Raw genomic sequence first — 20,151 nt, forward strand, 5'->3', positions numbered from 1 at the left:
TCTTTGATTACCCTGTATTGTTTTCTTTTGAACAGTAAGACATGGCGTAGACATCTTCACTTTAACGCAATATTTTCCTTCTTATTTCTGTTTAAATTAATATTTCATCAAAAGTCTCTGTAATACATTCATTGGCACATTGCATTGCTTGTTTGCTAGATCTTCGGAGAGATCAAACGATTTTGTATCTTTGCTATTTTTTAAATATATATTCTCATAGATTTAAAATTCAATCAAGCTTTCTTTGTGGGATAGGATATTTGATGGTCCTGCGCAATAATGATGTGCGAATCAGGATTAAAATGATTCCATCAATCAATACGTTTGTAATATAGTACTGAATAGGTTTGTATCAATGTTGAGGTTTCTTGTTCTACTGTGAAAAATGATGTACAGTGCTCCTATCACCAAGTTTTATGAGGTGAGCATTATAAAAAAAATTGATAGGATATATTAATTAGTGGTATAATAAGATTCATTCTGAAAAGTTTTGTGATTATACTTACAAATGTCCATGTATCACCAACGTACTTAGGGCTACTTAGCTGTAAGCTAAGCATTCAAACATAAAATTCAGGGCAAGCAAGGATATCCTGAAAAGACAGTGACGGACCTTTAATTCAGTCAGTTCAGCCTCTAGATTAAGAGAGTCGCAAAAGGATTTCATTCTTACATATCAACTATCGGCTAAAGAATGATACGACAAAATTGTCTTTACTTACCGCCGAACGTTGTGGAGACTGAAACCGTGAGAAGGACTGACTTCCTTGTTGACAATATATATGTTGCGGTTTGTGGTAAATGTTTTCCATCCGGCTGGTGCCATACCTATGGGAACAAACTACATGTACATATTGTTCCGTATTGCATGACAGGTGCCATTGCTAAAGCAAAAGGCGTGTACACGTCCTAGATAATCCGGGTCTCCATGGAAACATTTTTACTGATTATGCTTTGACCCATTTCCATCGATCAAAGTTCGATTTCATTTTTTTCACACTTTGGTATTCTTTTTATGTTATTTTTCAAAATATATTTCCCCGCTTTAGTATGATATATAAATATTATATTGATGCTACATGGTATATAAATAGTCATGTGTTATATATTTGTTGTCATACACCATATTGGTATAACTATTTATCATATGAATACCGTGTTATGCAGTGCCATAAAGCCATCACATATTAATGTTTATGTAACGTGTGTAATATCACTCCGGAAATAACGTCAAAATCAAAAGGAACAATTTATGTGACGTCATTGTGAAGCAGACGCAATTCTCATCGTTTCAGAGGCGGCCAAGTGCAAAATATTCGTTTCAGATCACAATTATACAGTTAATTTTGTATAATCTGACAAAAAGAATCTGTCATTCGCTTCCCTTCATATTAGATTTATGATACTTGTTTTGGCTTTTTCATATTTGCTCGACAGAGGCTCGCAAACATGAAAAATTCAAAACTTGTATCATAAATCTAATATAAAGGAAAACTTATCACAGATCCTTTATATATATACTTAAATTATTGATTATATAATACTTCCACAAATCATTTTGCTATATTTCGTCAAGTAATCTAAAAAAGGAATGCGAGAGAAAACGAGAACTCTACAGGGTACACAGGGTACATTTTGTAGTAAAAATACTAAATTTAAAATATATGTATAGAATAAAAATAATAATGTGTTATTGACAAAAGAAGACATTAGATTTAGCGCAAACGTTTCCTATCTATTCGATCTTCAGTTACATAGTAACAGGAGAAAATTTGTGATAACATAGATATTTACCGTAATAATTGTATTTATATTCCTATTTTATCCTAAGAAAACACTTATGTAATTTTCAACTGATGCTAGCTATAACACATCATCATATTATTGTGTATGTGTGTAGGTTATGTAGTTCATATGACAGGAGCAACATTTCTGGCATTTTGTATATTCCATATATTATTGAAATATGTTTATACTTTTTTTTCATGAAAGTTCTATGTTTTTATAAAGTCAGTAGTACTGTGTTGATGGTTTTCCAGTTTTCATTAAAATATAAAGTTTTGTAATAAAGTCTTTAATGTTAATAAATTATATTTCTTATCTCTTATCTGTTCGATATTTTGCGTATATTATATCAGTATTGTGAATTTGTACTGATTTATTTGCTTTTATTTGCAGCCATAGTTTAATCGCATGCCAGTAATTCCTTTCAATTTCATATTCACATATCATGTATAATATGGTTTATTAATATCTATAGGAAAAACCACAGAGTAGAGAATTTTAAATTTGTATCTAATATATATGTTTGTTTGCACTTACAAATTGATCAATAATTCTGTATTGAAACCATATAAGTTTTCATATTCTAGGACATTTCAAAACATTAGTATTCAATATTGTCTACGATATACACTGTACTATATATGTAAAAGTTTAATCTACAATATACGTAGTTCCACTGACCACTTTGCCTATCGCTTATTGTTTGTTTCAAATAAAATAAATCATTTGTTGAGTTAATCATTTGTTTGCTTGTTATTATGACAAAAAAGGGATGATGTTGAATGATGTCCCGTTGAATACCGTTTACAAAACAAGTATTGTTTAAAAATCGATATCTTTTTACGAGCTTGATTATATTTACCCAAGCATCCACAAGTACTAGCATCGCCTCTTTTACACATGAAACAAAACAATCCACAGTTTTAAATGCAGTGAATGTAAAATACAGTTCAGATTTGCCAATATTTTGCTCTTGTTGGCTACTCCGGGCTATTCAACCTGATGTGTAACAGTCATTTAATCTTTTTTTGTTTTTAACTTTCTCCATAATCTATTATGTAGTATTTATTACTGTTATAATATAAATGTTTACACTGAAGTTTATTCAAAGAAACTCTGGTTTATCTGACCAGACTAGGTTTTGCCAGTGGATAGCTTCTCTCCATTGTACGTTTAATTGCATACAACAAGAATGAACTCGTATGGCTCCTTAAATTGAAAAAGACTAAGTTTGCAGAAAAGTTGCTAACTTGATACATCTCGACGAATTCATCCCTACAATAACATACCTTTTACTTCAAATTGAGGTTGTCTCCCTCCCCTATTCTTCACAAAAACTCAGTTTTAACTTGAACCAATATTTCAGTTTTTTTCAAGACGATCAATCGTGAGCATAATAAAGAAAAAGCAAGACCCTACTAGTCAACCATCTTAACAATAATACTAACATACCAATACACGTTATATATTGAAAAAGTTCCGTTAAAGAGCGAATTATCAACTTGTGAAGTACATATAGGGTCGCTCCATAGCACCCAAGTCCTATGTAGCCACGAAAGGCCATGGCATCACGAATGAGAGTCTTGATACCCTTCGGTAATGGAATAATAACAAACCGTAAACAACTGTGAACTATCAATGCACCATCGGTATAAAACCCAATCGGGCAGATCGTCACGCCATGCAGCTACACCAGGCAGACCGGTATGAACGATCTTAATATATTATGCTGACAGTCTTGATGGAGTACAATTAACATCACGAGAATCATTTAACTTGGGTTGTCGGGTGGTTCAGTTTTAACAAATAAATTCTGTGTTTTTATGCAACTGTTTTGTGTATTTTTTCTCTTTGTTTAGCAAAACTGTATATTTTTTATACAGCAATTAATCACGATTGTATTATTATAGATGTTTCCTTTTATTTTATTTTCTTAAAATGTACATAATTGAATTGAGTGTCAATTTCTTGGGCAGCTTTCGCACAAGTGTCCCGTTTTCGGTAATGTCCCGTTATGGGTACACTTTGAAATGTTACTTACAATGCTAGAACATAGAAGCACTGTATATTGACAAAACATAATGATAAATATGCATTATAAACAGGTTTCTGGTGTTTTATGACATTTGACACGAATGGATACCCGCATAAATGCCCAAAAATGTTCATTATAACCGAGTAACTATTTACATCTACCAAGATGTATTTACTGTTTTTATTTATTCTAAAGTCGTAAAACCATGGGGATTTAATAATGTGTATGACTCTGAGAGCCATTGTGGACGTAAACATTATTTAAAGCAGAACAGAACTGTAGTGAGATTTACTTGTTTATGCTTTGTCGTACCAAAGGCCACATAAACGGGATGTACGAATGTTCCAGGTGAATGCATTGTATTTTAATTATTAATTAAACTATTTCTTAAACAAGTATGAGTACTACCCTAGATTACCGAACCAGAGTGTAAAAATGTAACACTCTACTGCGACTGATGCTAGAGGTAACATTTCTTTGTAGAACAAAGCTGCTCAAGGATGGACAAAGTTCAATAATCTGGTAACGGAATGACGAACATCGTTGTGTTGGAAAAATTAAATCAATATGTCCTGTTATGATTTAAATGCCCAAGATATTAACTGTTAAAGTCATCGATACTTCTCAAAGACTCTCATTAACGATATATGTTGACTACGCACCTAAGGAAACGCAACTGATTTTAAAGAAGATCTGATGAAGCAGAAACAGACACAACGTTCTGTTTTGTTTCCCCATACCGGTTATGTGCCTCAACTTTATGTTGTGTTTCCCAATACCGGTTCTGTGCCACAACTTTATGTTGTGTTTCCCGATACCGGTTCTGTGCCACAACGTTCTGTGTGTTTCCCAATACCGGTTCTGTACCACAACTTTATGTTGTGTTTCCCCATTCCGGTTCTTTGCCACAACTTTATGTTGTGTTTCCCCATACCGGTTCTGCGCCACAACTTTATGTTGTGTTTCGCCATACCGGTTCTGTGCCTCAACTTTATGTTGCGGTTCCCCATACCGGTTCTGTGCCTCAACTTTATGTTGCGGTTCCCCATACCGGTTCTGTGCAACAACGTTCTGTTGTGTTTCCCCATACCAGTTCTGTGCCACAACTTTATGTTGTGTTTCCCCATACCGGTTCTGTGCAACAACGTTCTGTTGTGTTTCCCCATACCGGTTCTTTGCCACAACGTTATGTTGTGTTTCCCCATACCGGTTATGTGCCACAACTTTATGTTGTGTTTCCCCATACCGGTTCTGTGCCACAACTTTATGTTGTGTTTCCCCATACCGGTTCTGTGCCACAACGTTCTGTGTGTTTCCCAATACCGGTTCTGTACCACAACTTTATGTTGTGTTTCCCCATACCGGTTCTTTGCCACAACGTTATGTTGTGTTTCCCAATACCGGTTATGTGCCACAACTTTATGTTGTGTTTCCCGATACCAGTTCTGTGCCACAACTTTATGTTGTGTTTCCCGATACCGGTTCTGTGCCACAACATTAGGTTGTGTTTTCCCATACCGGTTCTGTGCCACAAGTTTATGTTCTGTTTCCCCATACCGGTTCTGTGCAAAAACGTACTGTTGTGTTTCCCCATACCGGTTCTGTGCCACAACTTTATGTTGTGTTTCCCCATACCGGTTCTGTGCCACAACGTTATGTTGTGTTTCCCCATACCGGTTCTGTGCCACAACATTAGGTTGTGTTTCCCCATACCGGTTCTGTGCCACAAGTTTATGTTGTGTTTCCCCATACCGGTTCTGTGCCACAACTTTATGTTGTGTTTCCCCATACCGGTTCTGACCAGAGGAGATAACGATGGTCAGAGCTATTCATTTTGTGGTTTTACATTTTCGACTGGCGGATCCTTGTCCACTATACAACAAACCTTGGACAAGGGGCTAAATGCTTATTTCAGATGGGGAAATATCTCCATTTTTTCATTTTGATAAATTGATACTGCTGTGATGCTTATGTTAGAATACGGAAGTGGAGTATTGAAATTTGATTTGGCTTGTGACATTTAAATTGTGCATCCGAAATTTAAAATAGCGTTTATTATACCATGCCAAAAGTCAATATGGCGGCAGAAACAAACCGTGCGCGCATCTTCGCGCGGTCATTTTTTTGCACTGTCACAATCGTTGTAAGGGTTTTGGAATCACCCTTCCATTGACTCAATGTTAAAACAAATATGACAGTGTGAAATGAATTATTCGTCTCAACCAATCAGATTACACGATTTTCACTAGAGGTGTAATATTAGAAGATATTATATTATTGATTAAATATGGTAATAACTGTATAGCGCTTTACATTCGCGGGGTCAATATTTTGCGGTTTCGTATTCAGTACATATTCGCGGGGGTTAAATTTCGCTGTAGTAGTAAACTGTAATCGATTAATCACCTACTATGTACACATAAATATAACGTGACCACTTATATGTAAGTGTTGTTTTTACATGAACTGCCCAGTTGTCCGGTAATAATCTGATTTGAGTTCATTTAAGATTGCATAACAGCGTTGGGTTATAAGTATTTCATTACGTTGTGATAAGGTCGGAAAAAGTGGTTAACATTTTCGCTGGTGTTTAGAATATAAGTCAAAGCGCGAATATAGCGAAAATAAACAAGAGGCCCAAAGAGACTGCATCGCTCACCTGGTATTAATCTCACACTTGTAATCTTAAAAGTGGACTAAAATACAGCTTCAGGCAGAATATCAGTGTTTTATTCATAAGAACCTATTAAAATATTTAAACATATGAAGCCTGTGACCTTCAATGTCGAACAAGGACATAAGTTGAAAGTGGGTCAAGGTAATTCATTTGAACAAACTTGGTAGCCCTTCATCCCAGCATGCTACAGGCCCAATTTCAGTACCCTGGGCCTTTTGGTTATTGAGAAGAAGTCGTTTGAAGATTTTAAGACATTTTACCCCTGTGACCTTATAAGTGGGTCAAGGTCATTCATTTGGACAAACGTGGCAGTCCTTCATCCCAGCAAGCTACAGGCCCAATATCAGTACCATTGACCTTTTGGTTATTGAGAAGAAGTCGTTTGAAGATTTTAACATATTTGACCCCTGTGACCTTGAAAGTGGATCAAGGTCATTCATTCGAACAAACTTGATAGCCCTTTTTCCCAGCATGCTACAGGCCCAATTTCAGTACCCTGGGCCTTTTGGTTATTGAGAAGAAGTGGTTTGAAGATTTTAAGACATTTGACCCCTGTGACCTTGAAAGTGGGTCAAGGTCCTTCATTTGAACAAACTTGGTAGCCCTTATCCCACCATGCTACAGGCCCAATATCAGTACCCTGTGCCTTTTGGTTATTAAGAAGAAGTCGTTTGAAAGATTTTACGACATTTGACCCCTGCGACCATGAATGTGGGTCAAGGTCACTCATTTGAACAAACATAGTAGCCCTTCATCCCAGCATGCTACTGGCCACATATCATCAGCCTGTACCTCTCGGTTATTCAGAAGGAGTTGTTAAAAGTAAAAAGTTGACGACGGACGGACGCCGGACGCCGCACCATGCCATAAGGTCACTTGGCCCTTCGGGCCAGGTGAGCAAAAAACCCGCGAAATATAACCGCTTAACAGTACTTCAGACAATGAGCCAGTTACAGTAGTATACAAGATGCTATTAGAAGGTGAAGAAACATTTATAGAGGATTTTTCCCGGTGAAGTTCAATCTTTATTTTTGTCTTATGAACTTAGTATATATATATATATCATTTAAAACTATCGAGTGTCCAAATGATGTTTTTATTTTTTTTTAAATTTTATAATTATACTTGTAAATGTATGTATGTGATAAGGAAAGGGTTTAATCAGTCGTAACAACTTCTGCCAAATTTCTTCTCAATATCTATATTACCAGATGTTTGATAATAATATTTCTCATAACATAGCGCTATTGTCTCGACTTGATGTGAAGTATTGTGTGATACAATATGTGATGATAAGGTTGTTTCTCCATCTATGATATCGACTAACATTAGCATACCTGAGAGATTTGCTGAAATCGATTGCTTTTTTTTTCTTAAACAGACTATTTATAACATTGTTATATGTAAACTAAAGCGAAAATATCAATACACCAGGAGGGAATCGTATCGCAAGGTTGATACAACAAACAGAGAAGTCATGAATAATGTATTGTCTTCAGACTTAACCTAACGCAATCATGCAGATACAATTTGTAGTTTAAACACGGGACTTTATCAATAATGTTCAACACAATAATGTGGAAAACACAAGGTTTGTGTCTGATTTATATTTTATGATTTTTATGTGATCATCGGTAGAAAGTTTGCACCTAACTTAATTGGACAGACAACTTAAATAGTTTCTTATAAATATTTAATTTCCTATGAATTCAATCAACCATTTTCATAATATGACCCCGAGTATAATACGATCCCTACTGTAAGGCGAGACTCACTGCTTTAGCCTAGGAGCATGCTTTCCCTATCTTCATGCCCAGCAACCAGTTGCTAATGCATAGGTCGATAATTTCAACCGTTTCCATGTAATGCTTTAGAGTTTATTTCCAGGGGCGGGGTCGGACCCCGGCACCAATCTTTGTTGAATAACTGTATCCATATTTCTTGCCATGAAAGTCGCAACTATCGTAAAGGTTGTTAATCTAAGCAGTTTCCATATCATGACCATGAGATTCAGTCCGTTCCTGTGGCTGAGGATGGACCCCGAAGGGATCTTGTATGCATTTGTAGAGTGGGACCTTAATATATAACCCATGGGTAAACTGGGACATCCGATTCAATCCTGTTTGCGGATTTGTGTTCTTCTTGTCATACCAAGTATGTGTGTATGGTATTCATTACTTAATCAGTCTGCATGTAAAAAATGTTATTTAAGGTAAGATATGCTTATTATAAAAATGCAAATTACAGTGTATATATTGATGAAATATTTAAAACACGCGACCTGCTTAAACTTATAAGATAACAGTGTAGTAGTAATTGGAGTGTGAAACATGTAGTAGTTATTGGAGTGATATAACCTGTAGTAGGTATTGGAGTGATATAACCTGCAGTAGTTATTGGAGTGATATAACCTGTAGTAGTTACTGGAGTGATAAAACATGTAGTAGTTATTGGAGTGGTATAACCTGTAGTAGTTATTGGAGTGTGGAACATGTAGTAGTTATAGGAGTGATATATTTTGTAGAAGTTATTGGAGTGATATAACCTGTAGTAGGTATTGGAGTGATATAACCTGTAGTAGTGATTGGAGTGATACAACCTGTAGTAGTTATTGGCGTGATATAACCTGTAGTAGGTATTGGAGCGATATAACCTGCAGTAGTTATTGGAATGATATAACCTGTAGTAGTTACTGGAGTGATAAAACATGTAGTAGTTATTGGAGTGGTATAACCTGTAGTAGTTATTGGAGTGATATAACCTGCAGTAGTTATTGGAGTGATATAACCTGTAGTAGTGATTGGAGTGATACAACCTGTAGTAGTTATTGGAGTGATATAACCTGTAGTAGGTATTGGAGGGATATAACCTGCAGTAGTTATTGGAGTGATATAACCTGTAGTAGGTATTGGAGGGATATAACCTGCAGTAGTTATTGGAGTGATATAACCTGTAGTAGGTATTGGAGTGATATAACCTGCAGTAGTTATTGGAGTGATATAACCTGTAGTAGTTATTGGGGGGATATAACCTGGAGTAGTTATTGGGGTGATACAAACTGTAGTAGTTATTGGGGTGATACAACCTGTAGTAGTTATTGGAGTGATATAACATGTAGTAGGTATTGGAGTAATACAACCTGTAGTAGTTATTGTGTTGTATAACCTGTAGTAGTTATTGGAGTAATACAACCTGTAGTAGTTATTGGAGTGATATAACCTGTAGTAGTTATTGGAGTGGTATAACCTGTAGTAGTTATTGGGGTGATACAGACTGTAGTGGTTATTGGAGTGTGGAACATGTAATAGTTATTGAAGTGATACAACCCGTAGTAGTAAATTTGAGTGATAAAACCTGTAGTAGTTATTGGAGTGATATAACCTGTAGTAGTTATTTATAATTTATAATTTATTTATTTATAATTATACTCATTCAGAATATGAAATAAATTATAATGTATGTAATAATTCTTATATAGTATATGGAATAGATTGACAATGTAATTAGCGATTCATATAGCTGTCCATATAACATTTACGGAATGAAACATTCCGTAAATGTTATATGGACAGCTATAGACTAGTATAATATACTTTTATATCAAATAAAGAGACAATAATTGTCATTTATTACCAAATGAATTAAAACATTTCACTAGAAGACCTATGGAAGATCGAAGTAAACACTTAATTAACAAAAGTTGAAAAATGACTATTTAACACAAGCATCTACGAAGACTTATGTTTCTGTATCAATAAAGTCAAGAAAATTGACAAATGTATCGGATACCGTTTTCTTTAAACGTCCTCACAACTTACACGCATCGTGAGTTAGTACTACATATATCTATCACGACGCACTTAGTGATGCTTTATATAACAAATCCCTTTATCAAACTCCAAATAGTATATAGTATTGCTTCCAGATGCATTTGCCATCAAATAGACTAATCTTATTTATACATCGAATTGATTCTGTGAGGAGATGTAAACATGACTGTGTTTGTAAAATGGATCACTGTAGGTCGCATGGCTGGATCGTTGGTTAACAGGTTTGGTATCAGGAGAGTGACTATTAGCGGATCGGTCATATTCAGTGTTGGATTGTTCCTTTTCACGTTCTATCCTAATTAACCTGGACGTTATGATACTGGTATACGGTGTCGTCGCGGGTAGGTAGCATACTTGTCAACGTATGGTTCAATTTTGTGTTTGATACATTACCTCGATTTTCATCTCATTTAAGTACGTTTTACAACAAACACGGACCTTCATTAAGGAACAAACTCACAATTATTTGTTGTGACTACAAATAAACGGGTTAAACGTTTCGGTTAAGATAATGCAATAAAAGTAGCATGACATGACTCAAATACATTTTGAAAGTTATTTTAACCTTTTGTTTGCAAGCAAAAAGTATCTAACGATTCCTACTATCAATTGGAGATACTGGTGGATTCCGTTGAAGACCAAGCCAGTAAAACGAGAGCGTTTGATATTCACTCCCGGAGTCGGTTTATCATAAAAAAGCAACCAAATAATAATGAAAACAAACCATAAGCCAGTGTTATTGATCTCGATATTTAGATCTCGAAATTTTAGATATTGATATTTAGATCTCGATATTTAGATCTCGATATTTAGATATTGATATTTAGATATTGATATTAAGATCTCGATATTTAGATATTGATATTTGGGTCTCGATATTTAGATCTCGATATTTAGATATTGATATTTAGATATTGATATTAAGATCTCGATATTTAGATATTGATATTTAGATATTGATATTAAGATCTCGATATTTAAATATTGATATTTGGGTCTCGATATTAAGATCTCGAAATTTAGATATTGATATTAAGATCTCGATATTTAGATATTGATATTAAGATCTCGATATCTAGATATTGATATTAAGATCTCGATTTTTGGTTTTGATATTAAGATCTCGATATTAAGATATTGATATTTAGATCTCGATATTTAGATCTCGATATTTAGATATTGATATTAAGATATTGATATTAAGATCTCGATATTTAGATATTGATATTTAGATCTCGATATTTAGATCTCGAAATTTAGATATTGATATTTAGATATTGATATTAAGATCTCGATATTAAGAAATTGATATTAAGATCTCGATATTTAGATATTGATATTAAGATCTCGATATCTAGATATTGATATTAAGATCTCGATTTTTGGTTTTGATATTAAGATCTCGATATTAAGATATTGATATTTAGATCTCGATATTTAGATCTCGATATTTAGATATTGATATTAAGATATTGATATTAAGATCTCGATATTTAGATATTGATATTTAGATCTGGATATTAAGATCTCGATATTTAGACAGCACAAAACGATCTGCATACTAAGTTATAGTTGTGTCAGCAGACGAAAGATATCATATCTTTATACTTGTGTCCAAACAAAACTGATTAATTGCTTAATGATAGACAACAATATGTATTCGTATTAAATTTTAATCAATGGTATTGATGTATAACTATCAACTATGTCATGGGTTTAGTTATGGGTTGTTGTTGTAATATAAACTTATTTGTAATGTGACAAAAATAAACAACATAAAACAAAGATTTTTTAAAGTATAATGGTTACGAAACTTATTATTATATGCAAAATGCATTGTTTGCGCTTAAAAACCGACTTTTAACTTATATTCTTTACGTTGTATGACATAGAAAGGGAGTCCATTCCAATGTTTAAAATCCTATATGGTCGGCCCATGCAGCGATTTTTTTCATATTTTGCAACATCGTTGCCAGTCTGCAGTCAGTATCAAAATTAATGGTCTCAGCTCCCTAGGGTCTGATTTGGCCTAATTGGAGCTTCCTGAAGTATTCCTGCCCAGGACATGAATTTATAATTACTCAAGAGCATGAAAAATCACCATTTTTTTCTAAAGCTGATTTTCCCGTTATAATGCTGCTTTATCATCACCTACTTTCGTACATTTTTCCTCCTGAATTTTACAATAATCGGCCTCGTCCTATCGAATGCCTTTTAGGAATTCTGTGACCAGCTATAATGTCTAGTTGACTGATGTTGATGTCTTCCTTTTATAGATAATAGCACAGAGTGATCACATCCGGGGTCAGGTCTCTCTCTTTTCTTTCTCTCTCCCTCCTCCCCCATTTCCGTCGGGCCAAATACCTTAATTTTATTTTGTCGACTATATTGTTCATTGTAATTTGCCATTCGTAGTCCCTCCATGCACAGATCTGTTTTATATCCGACATCCCTCTGTATGTCTACCATTACATTCTTCATCTCTCTTTACCCCATTACAGTTCTGTTATATGCTTTTCTTTACTTTGAACTGACTCTTGAAGTCTATGATTATGTAAGTTCATAGAGTTACGTATGTGGTTATTTTTCCTGTTGATATCTGTAAGTATGTGTCCTCCAGTATAGAGGGTTGTAAAAAGTGTTCAAATAAAGAGAGACGGTAATATATTTAATTTCGTAAATCGAATCCATAAGTATAGGTTACTAAGTAAATGCATAATTTAACACATAGAAAAATAAAACATAAAATAATATTGGTGAATTGTTTAAGAGCATTTATAATAATTCTTCAATATCCAAGAGATATTATGATTTCATTACATTCCTATATAAAACGATCGATTGTCTCCCTTTCATATCATAAAACGTAAAGAGTATTAGTTAAAAGTCGGTTTTAAGCGCAAACGATTCATTTAACGTATAATAATAAGTTTCGTTACCATTATACTTTAAAAAATCTTTGTTTTATGTTGTTTGTTTTTGTCACATTACAAATAAGTTTATATTACAACAACAACCCATAACTATAGTTCTGTTCTGCTTTAAATAATGTTTACGTCCACAATGGCTCTCAGAATCATACATTATTAAATCCCCATGGCCTTACGACTTTAGAATGAATTAAAACAGTAAATACATCTGGGTAGATGTAAATAGTTACTCGGTTATAATGAACATTATTGGACATCTATGCGGGTATCCATTCCCGTCAAATGTCATAAAACACAAGAAACCTGTTTATAATGCATATTTGTCATTATGTTATGTCAATATACAGTGCTTCTATGTACTATCATTGTGAGCAACATTTCAAAGTGTACCCATGACGGGACATTACCGAAAACGGGACACTTGTGCGAAAGCTGCCCAAGAAATTGACACTCAATTCAATTATGTACATTTTAATAAAAAAAGTAAAAGGAAACATCTATAATAATACAATCGTGATTAATTGCTGTATAAAAAATATACAGTTTTGCTAAACAAAGAGAAAAAATACACAAAAAAATTGCATAAAAACAAAGAATTTATTTGTTAAAACTGAACCACCCGACAACCCAAGTTAAATGATTCTCGTGATATTAATTGTACTCCATCAAGACTGTCAGCATAATGTATTAAGATCGTTCATGTTTACCGGTCTGCCTGGTGTAGCTGCGTAATGATTTGCCTGATCTGCCTGATTGGGTTTTATAACAGCACAAATGACGGTTGATAGTTAACAGTTGTTTACGGTTTGTTATTATTCCATTACCGGAGGGTATCAAGACTCTTATTCGTGATATCATGGCCACTCGTGGCTACATAGCTCTTGGATGGCATGGTGCGCCACTATCTGTACTACACAAGTTGATATTTTGCTCTTTAACGGAACTTTTTAAATAGCTAACGTGTATTGGTATGTTAGTATTATTGTTAAGATGGTTGACTGGTAGGGTCTTGCTTTTTCTTTATTAAGCTCACGATAGGTCGTCTTGAAAAAACCTGAAATATTGGTACAAGTTTTTGTGAAGAGTAGGGAGAGGGAGACAACCCCAACTTAAATTAAGAGGTATGTTATTGAAGGGAAGAATTCGTGCAGATGTATCAAGTTTTTTCAATTTAAGGAACCATACGAGTTCATTCTTGTTGTATGCAACTAAACGTACAATGGAGAGAAACTATCAGCTGGCAAACACTAGTCTGGTCAGATGAACCAGAGTTTCTTTGAATATAACAGTAATAACTACTTCTTAATAGATAATGGAGAAAAGTAAAAACAAAAAAAGGTAAATGACTGTTACACATCAGGTTAAATAGCCGGGAGTAACCAGCAAAATATTGCCAGTAAAATATTGGCCAATCTGAACTGTTTTTTACATTTACTGCATTTAAAACTGTGGATTGTTTTGTTTCAGGTGTAAAAGAGGCGATGCTAGTACTTGTGGATGCTTTGGTAAATATAAACAAGCTCGTGAAAAGATAACGATTTTTAAGCTACACTTGTTTTGTAAATGGTATTCAACGGGACATCATTCAATATCATCCATCCACAAGCAAACAAATGAGTCACTCAACATATGGTTTATTAGATTTGAAACAAACAATAAGCGATAGGCAAAGTGGTCAGTATAACTACATATATTGTAGATTAAACTTTTACATATATAGTACAATGTATATCGTAAACAACATTGAATACTAAGGTTTTCAAATGTCCTAGAATATGAAAACTTATATGGTTTCAATATAGAATTATTGATCAAATTGTAAGTGCAAACAAACATATATATTTATGATACACAATCAAAATCTTCTTCTCTGTGGTTTTTCCTATAGATATTAAGAAACCCTATTATACATGATATGTGAATATAACATTTAAGGGAATTACTGGCATGAGATTAAACTATGGCTGCAAATAAAAACAAATAAAACAGTACAAATTCAAAATACTGATATAATATACGAAAAATGTCGAACAGATAAGAGATAAGAAATATAATTTATTAACATTAAAGTCTTTATTACAAATCTTTATATTTTAATGAAAACTAGAAAACCATCAACACAGTACTACTGACTTTATAAAAACATAGAACTTTCATGAAATGTTTTTGTAAACATATTTCAATAATATATGGAATATACAAAATGCCAGAAATGTTGCTCCTGTCATATGAAATACATAAGCTAAACACATACACAATAATATGATGATGACTAATAGCTAGCGTCAGTTGAAAATTACATATGTGTTTTCTTAGAATAAAATAGGAATATGTATACATTTATTACGGTATATATCTACAGTGCCGTGCCAAAAGTGAAGATAATTTTCACGACGTCATTTTACTTCCGGGTTACTCATTTTGATTAAAAGGGTCATTTCTCGGAAAGTATGTCAGGGTTATGCCCCTTCTTCCACAATTTACTCAAGGGATGCTATGCAATAGGTCATAGGTCACCGGAAGTGATTGGTCGTCTGCAAAACAGATGCCACCCAAACGGAGAGAACTGTCTCTATCAGAGAAAAGTGTCATCAAATCTTTGCATGAGTCGGGAAGAAACCTAAATCAAATATCTGAACAAACAGGACACCCTCTTCCAACAATTTATGGTGTTTTGCGACGTATTCGTGAAGAAGGATCGATTGAAAACAGAGAGAGAAGTGGCTGACCCTCCAAGCTCACTGAACGGGATTCTCGTCAACTTTGTGGTATCGTTAAATCAAACAGAAGGAGATCTCCGGGTGAAATTAATCATATTTTTAATGAGTTTAGACCCGAAACCATTTCTAAACGTACTGTAAGAAAATTATACGAGGAAAATTTTAACAAGCGTGTTGTGAAAAAGGAAATCAGAATTCGCGAAGCTAATCCTAAACACCGCCGCGCTTGGTGTAAACTAAATAGATAGCGAACTGTTGATGATTACTGGAAACACGTGATATTTAGTGATGAGTGTAAGGTTGAATGGACATGGACAACCGTGTTTTGGTATGACGACAGCTCGATGAAGAATGGACCCCCCGGTGTTTGAATACCTTAATACAATTGAAAAAAATTGGAGAAAAATTCAGATTAAACTTCAGAAACAAGCCCACAACATCACCTCTCGTGTAATTTATGTGGATGCAATGCGCACAATATGGACAGAAATATCCCTGGAATTCATCCAAAAACTGTACAAATCAATCCCAAAGTGCATAAAAGCAGTAATCAAAGCCAAGGGATGTATCACAAAGTATTAGGTAAGTTTAAGTTATGACAATTACGTAGCAAATGACTTTAAATTTCTGCGGTTTCAAGCTCACAAAAATGGCAGCCATCTTGGATTTATCTTCGCTTTTGGCACAGCAGTGTATGTTATCACAAATTTTCTCATGTTACTATGTAACTGAAGATCGAATAGATAGTAAACGTTTGTGCAAAATTTAACGTCTTCTTTTGTCAATAACACATTATTATTTTTATTCTATACATATATTTTACATTTAGTATTTGTACTACCCTGTGTACCCTGTAGAATTCCCGTTTTCTCTCGCATTCCTTTTTTGGATTACTTGACAAAATATAACAAAATGATTGGTGGAAGTATTATATAACCAATAATTTAAGTATATATATAAAGGATCTGTGATAAGTTTTCCTTTTTATTAGATTTATGATACAGGGGTGTCAGCGTTTCAGTTGACAGATTTTGCGTTTTCATTCCGTTTTCATTCCATTTCATTTGCGTTTTCATTTCATTTCGTTTTCAAGATTCAATTCGTTCCGTTTCCGTCGCAGACTGGTTTTTTCGTTTCGTTCTGCTTCGTTCCGTGTTAAATCCTCTCTACCCTAATCGTTCCGTTTCGCTCCGTCCCAGTCCGAGTGGAGCTTTCGTTTCGTTCCGTTCTACACTCGTTCCGTTCCGTTCCATCGGCGAGGCGCTTGTACATTGATGTGAAACAAAATGGCGGTGGTAACTGAGGCAGCCTCAAAAACTTATCGACTCTTGATCAGCTTTTTAAGACAACTCTTACTGTCTCTTTATACTCTCTCGATTTTGTCGCAAAATGCCTGTTAGATGNTCTGTCTCAACTACAAAACAATCGGAAGCAATAGCATACATATTTATTGTTTTTTAAAAGATCGCAAAATTTTAATAAAACGGTAACAGGTTCTCTTTATGATAAATTTTTATGACATAATATTAGGTTTCTATAGAGCACATCAAATTAATAAGAACAAACAAAGTCAATCAGGACTTCTCCTAGATCACAGAAAATCAATTAACTTGTTTTTTTAAATCAACTCTATCGAGTTTGTAGTATATCAATAAGGCTGATCTATCTTAATTATACGTTTTGAAACTTACATGTATCGATTCAAAAAGATGTGTAATCGACGTTCATTTAACATCATACCTAGTGCACGAAACGACCATATGCTGACTATTTTTGGCTTTCTGCATTTACAAACAAAGTTTTCAAATATTTCTCGTATTTTTAGTGATTGTATTCTAATTTCTCTGTATTTCTGTTAGTTTTTTCTACAAAGTTCGAATTAACGTATGCGACAATATATTAATACTACATCATTAACTTTCGGTATAATAAAATGAATATTACATTCATTAGAGTGTGACAGATCCAAAGGGTACGTCGGTTGCGCGAGGCGAAGCCAAGTGAGACAGTGCTATCCGAGGCGAAGCCGTGGTTGACAGTGATATCCTATAGGTGACCTTAGGCATTTTCACACTCTAATGAATGTAGTATATTTTTATTATACCGAAAGTCAATATGGCGGCTGAAACGAACCGTACTTTGCACAGTAACTATTTTGCACTGTCACACACACTGTCACTCGTTGCTAGTGCGTTCTTTCATTGACTCACTAATGAAGCGAATGTGACAGTGTGAAATAAACAATTTGTCTCGACTAATTGGATTAAAGGATTTCGATAGTTGTCACTCGTTGTTAGGGCGTTCTTTCCTTGACTCACTGTTGAAGCGAATGTAACAGTGTGAAATAAACAATTTGTCTCGACCAATTAGATTAAAGGATTTCGCTAGTTGTCACTCGTTGTTAAGGCGTTCTTTCATTGACTCACTGTTGAAGCGAATGCGACAGTGTGAAATAAACAATTTGTCTCGACCAATTAGATTAAAGGATTTCTCTAGTTGTCACTAGTTGTTAGGGCGTTCTTTCATTAACTCAATGTTGAAGCGAATGTGATAGTGTTTCATAAACAATTTGTCTCGGTCAATTAGATTAAAGGATTTCGCTAGAGGTAAAATAAGAAATAACTGTTCAATGACGAGTAAATCATTGTAGGTTCTTGCTGACTTTTTTAACTTACCTGTTGTAATAACGACAGAAAGCATATTTTCATCAAAATGATAATGATAGTTAGAGGTTCTTATATACCGCTTTATCACAACCTAGTTCGTAGGTCGTCTCAAAGCGGTTCACAATTTATTATCCGTGGTAATAGGGCTTTAGCAGCCAATATCGTTCTCAACTACCTGGGGAGTATTCAACCGGTTCTGCCATTTCGGCGCGCATTCTACAATTATAGCACTGCCCAACCACGTACTCATTTACAGCTAAGTAGACTGGAACAAGCGGAGAAAAGTATCTTGCTCAAGGAAATAACACTATGCCGTGCTGTGCCGTGCCGTGCCGTGCCGTGCCGTGCCGTGCCGTGCCTCGAACCCGCAACCCTTCGGTTACGAGCCCGGCGTCCTACCTCTAGACTACCGCGCCTCCATTTTCTAATATTCACATATGAAAAACAGCGGCAGCGTGCAATTGACACTAGATAGACCGCTCTGTGTCAACATGACACAGTGACCTTGTGCAGGGTCAGGGTTCGGAGGTGACCACAGTGTTGAGTCGATGACGCCACCATCACTGTCCTGCCACTGTGATGTGTACTGTCCGGAGACGTAGAATCGAAAATCTTGTTCTACAATAATAAATAAACGAATCGTGTATACTATTATTCTTTATAAGAAGTGTTTATAATTACATATTTCAAAAACCCATCGAAGAGGATTGGCTGTACCTTTCATAGAAGAGGGATATTGATCGTCCGTATTGAAAGATACACCTACTTTCTTGATTAAACTGCGTTTGAAGTCTTTATGACGTAAATTTTGACAGCTTTGGGCTCAGGGAGGGGCTTTAAATACAACAATCACTCGTAAAGTCGGGCTCAGGGAGGGACGTTAAGTACAGCAATCACTCGTAAAGAATAATAATTAAATTATGCTGTATGCTTTGCTTGTGTTTTGTTTATATGTCGTATCATCTTGTTTTGACGAAGCAATCGAGTTGAAATTGACAAAATCATTGGCAACACGCCCTCATCTGACATGAACATTAATTGTTCGGGTGAGAGGTGATTAAGGACAAAAATCAAAAATATTAATGTTATTATCCATGCTGTTCTGAAGTGTACTTCCATGAAATATTCCAAAAGATTCATAAGTTCTTACTTAAAATGTTGTTTTCTTGTATTTCAGTTTGTAGGATAGTTAGACGGTCCAGTGTTCCGACCTTCACCAGCCAAGCATCCTGGGAGACACACGACTCTGAGGCATTGGCTTGGTTCTGTCTCAGCTCAATCACTTTGTAGGAGAAGATTCCAGCATCGACATGCTTGTAACCCCGATTGTACACTTCACCAACGGTAATAAGAGAATGATCAACAATGACTAAAATATTGAATAAAAATTCGACAGATATTACATTTGACTAATAAGAATAAGTATTATCCAGGTGAAGTATAAACAAAACAATTCATAAAATAGGGCTGTATTTGATTTTCTTCTTATTGAGAGTTCAACGTTCCCA

At 34.8% G+C, this 20,151-nt stretch overlaps 1 long non-coding RNA gene across 1 annotated transcript; it reads right to left on the minus strand.

Moving 5' to 3' along the window:
- Nucleotides 1-55: 55 nt before the first annotated feature.
- Nucleotides 56-19,859, minus strand: LOC110450044. Its single transcript, XR_002462927.1, has 3 exons — nt 19,794-19,859; nt 723-828; nt 56-593 (listed from the first exon to the last, which is right to left on the minus strand). It is a non-coding gene; the product is annotated as an uncharacterized LOC110450044 (long non-coding RNA).
- Between the last annotated feature and the right edge of the window lie 292 nt (nt 19,860-20,151).

This window comes from Mizuhopecten yessoensis, unplaced genomic scaffold (genome assembly GCF_002113885.1).
Source record: "Mizuhopecten yessoensis strain PY_sf001 unplaced genomic scaffold, ASM211388v2 scaffold523, whole genome shotgun sequence".
Classification (NCBI taxonomy): Eukaryota; Metazoa; Mollusca; class Bivalvia; order Pectinida; family Pectinidae; genus Mizuhopecten; species Mizuhopecten yessoensis.